Genomic DNA, 3532 nt, shown 5'->3' on the forward strand with positions numbered 1-3532 from the left:
TTCTCTCTCTATGTAAACTTGTATTCTTGCCTGTGGACAATTCGTAAAACTCTTTCATGTTCATTTGACCTGCTGACTGTCCAGGTACACTGGCGATTAATTGGAACTCATTTGCTGGAACTGTACCAATTGAACACTTTCTATTTGCCATAAACTATAGAGTGTCTTTCAAGGAAACTTCTAAGAAAATGATTACAGATCCAGTGTGTAGGATTCAGGCGATCTGATAATACTATCCAGTTATGTTTTCATCAGTGTATGATTACCTGGAAATAAGAATCGCTATATCGCTTATAATGAGCTTATATCTACAGAGGCAGCAGGTCCTCTTCCACAGAGCCTGTTTCTACAGTAGCCCAGAATGGACAAACCAAATCACTCTAGAGGCTCTAGAGGAGGCCTTTCAAATAATCATCACTGCAAAAATCTCAAATGTAAAAAAGGAACGGGCGGGAGTATGTTCCAGAGACATACAGCATTTGTATCATCCCTCTAAAGACTGTTCGCTGACGTCACTGTTGCTGGAACAGTGACTGACATGCTGCCTGCTGCTAAGGATAAATGTATGTGAATGCTGCAGGTGTTGATTCCCTGCACTTGTCAGAGTTATGGCAGGTATGCGGTGCTGCAATCTCTTGCTGACGTGGACAACAAAGCGATCGCTCATCAGCTGGCGCAGAGGAGGTTCATGTAGTGGCTCCGAAGCCAGTCTGTGTGTCATATAGTTGCGTAGTGTAACAGAGACAGCCTGGAGAGGTGCATGGAGAAAGCTGATAGCAGGTCTGAGGCGGTATAGCTCAGGGTCAGCTGACATGTCTGTCCCAGTGCTGAGGCCAAAGTACAGACCCGTCTGACTGAAGCAACACTCGCTACTCTGATGGTCTGAGGCGTCAGTGGAGGGTGGAGGTGGTGCTAAACTGTGGCTTTACATTGATGAGAACAACCCTGCCTCAATGAACCTAATGTCTTACACTACGCAGAGTCGCTGTGATATTTCTTAATGGAGGAAGCAGCTGTGACCATGAATTGAGCAAAGTATAATCATTCATTCAGGCACAGCAATGACATACAAATGTACAGCGCAGCCTTCATAACACTGCTGACATCTCTACTTACTTCAACATGCTTCTGCAGCTCCCTCACCACCTCCCCTCTATGTGTCCCAGTTTTCCTGATTTCACTAAAGCTGAAAGTCCATGTCTGTGTTGGAGGGTCTTTATCTGTATGCAGATGTTCCAGCAGAGGTGGGAGATATGACAATACAGTACAACAAAGTACACAGCCTGAGTACACATCTATTACCCAGTTCACTGTTTGCTAGTCAGTATTATGGCAGCATTATGGCAGTATTACTTTTGCAGAATATTTGCATCATGTGACGAAGTATCTACATTTTTCAGGTGTTTCATTCAATGGATTAATTACTATCAGGAATTACAATTTACTTTAAGACAGTTCTTCCCTTTCCCAAAATAAAGAATATCGATAAGCAGCAGATAAAGTGGGAGGGTTTTTTTTTTTCTTCAGTTTTTGAGGCAGATTTTCATACTTTTGTTGTCTTGTCTTGTCACCATTACAACCCATCACATTTGACATGCATTTTTCAAGTCTAAAGGTTTATTGGATGTTGTGTGAATGTAGTGTGACCTGCGTGTATTCTCAGGACAGATGTGGCTACGTATATGTTCATGTACTGTACGTCTTACTGTATGTAATAAATATCACATTTAATCACTCTTGGATCTCTGAATTTCTTTCCACGCGGCTGCCTGCGCGGTGACTCAGGGGCGAATGTGTTGACGTGTGCTCAGATCTAAACACACACAGTGTTATTCGAGGACGGTGCATCCTGGATGCTGCAGTTTCTGTCAGCATTGTGGTCAGAAAAGCTTCGCCTGTTGCTCTCTGCTTCATGTGATGAGCGATCCTGCCTCTAGATGTCAGGCTGTGTTTTAAAACCGGGACATGTGTCTCACTGCTGCTGCCAGTGGATCTGATTTACAATAACATGACTTCATAAAAGACTTCAGAGTAAGTGAATGCAACATTTCTCCTCTTGAAACGATCATGTTCATTTGTACCATATGATCCAGATGACTCACATTATGATATTTTCATTCCTGTTATCCAAACAAAGAAATGCACACGACCACAAGTGCTCTGAATTAACTGAATTATTACACTCATCATATCAAGCTGGTCGCAGTTAAAGTTGTCATCAAGCCAATATTACACGTGTCAAAAATATTGTTCAAATCTCAGTGTTATTTATTTCGCTGTGTTATTCAGTATATTAATAATTTCAAAGGTAATATAATGTGATCTGTGGCTATTTTTGCCTTTTTCAAGTGTGATACATTATGCTTAGTCATTAACCACATTTAGAATTGGGGATTTCCAGCAGTCAATCAATTAAAATTTTACTTGCAGTCTAAAACTTGTTCCTCAGTTATGAATCGATGACATCATTGATTTAGAGCTGAAACAATTTACCTTTACCTTTTCAATCAAGAGAAAAATCACTGGCAGCTGTTTTAATTGTCATTGATGATGATCTCTTGATCATGGAGACTTTTCATTGGTTTCAGATATCTAACCAACCAACCAACTAATTAATCGAGGTTAATCAATAAAAGACACTGAAAGAACTAAATATTTAAGATATATTTCAGCTGAAATAAATAAAATGTTTACCTCCAAGCGCCTGCTGTTTTTAAAGTTTATCAATGACATCAATGACACTTCATGGAAGAACTGAAATGTCAAACTTTGACTGTCATCAAGTAAAGACTCAAACACACACACACACACACACACACACTCTCCTCTCGATGATGATGACTGCAGTGATTAAATTCTTGACCCCCCCCCCCCCACCCTCAGATGGTGTGATATCCTCCTGTCATGTGACGGACGGGCAGCAGCTCGCTCTCATGCTACAGGACAGATTAGTGTTTCATTCCTCAGCTCAATCATCACAGATCTGAACTTCACACTTTTCCAAACAAACCTCAAACACTGATTTTCCAGATTTGACCTGCAGCACTTCACCTCTTCCCTTCACCTAAGTCGACTCTCCCCTCTGACGTGCAGGGACCCGGAGCTACGTCAGTCCTGCTCGCAATTACCCACAGTGCCCTTATGCTGTCTGGGAAGAATGAAAAGGATTGACGTCTTTCTGGCCATCTGCCGCCCTCCGATTCCTCTCCCATCCTCACTCTCTCCTGCCCATCTCTAACTCTTCTTTGAGAGGATTAAGTGTTGGTATCTCTGTGTGTCTTTGTCTCATCAGTCCGTGTGTGATGTGTACATTTTCTCTGCGTGTCTGTTGCAACTTTTCCACCCAGTAATATCTTTGTCTGCAGGATTTTTCCTGAGTCTTTAGTCACCGAACGCTGACGCGTGTCCCCTTTCGACTGCAAATCCCTCCACAGATTGTACAAGTTACTTAAGAGGAAAAACAAAAGAACTGCAGTTCTTTTAAATAAATCTCTAAGATTTTATTACGTACAGTATACACATGACCTGGATC

Source organism: Chelmon rostratus, chromosome 17 (assembly GCF_017976325.1).
Source record: "Chelmon rostratus isolate fCheRos1 chromosome 17, fCheRos1.pri, whole genome shotgun sequence".
NCBI classification, from domain to species: Eukaryota; Metazoa; Chordata; class Actinopteri; order Chaetodontiformes; family Chaetodontidae; genus Chelmon; species Chelmon rostratus.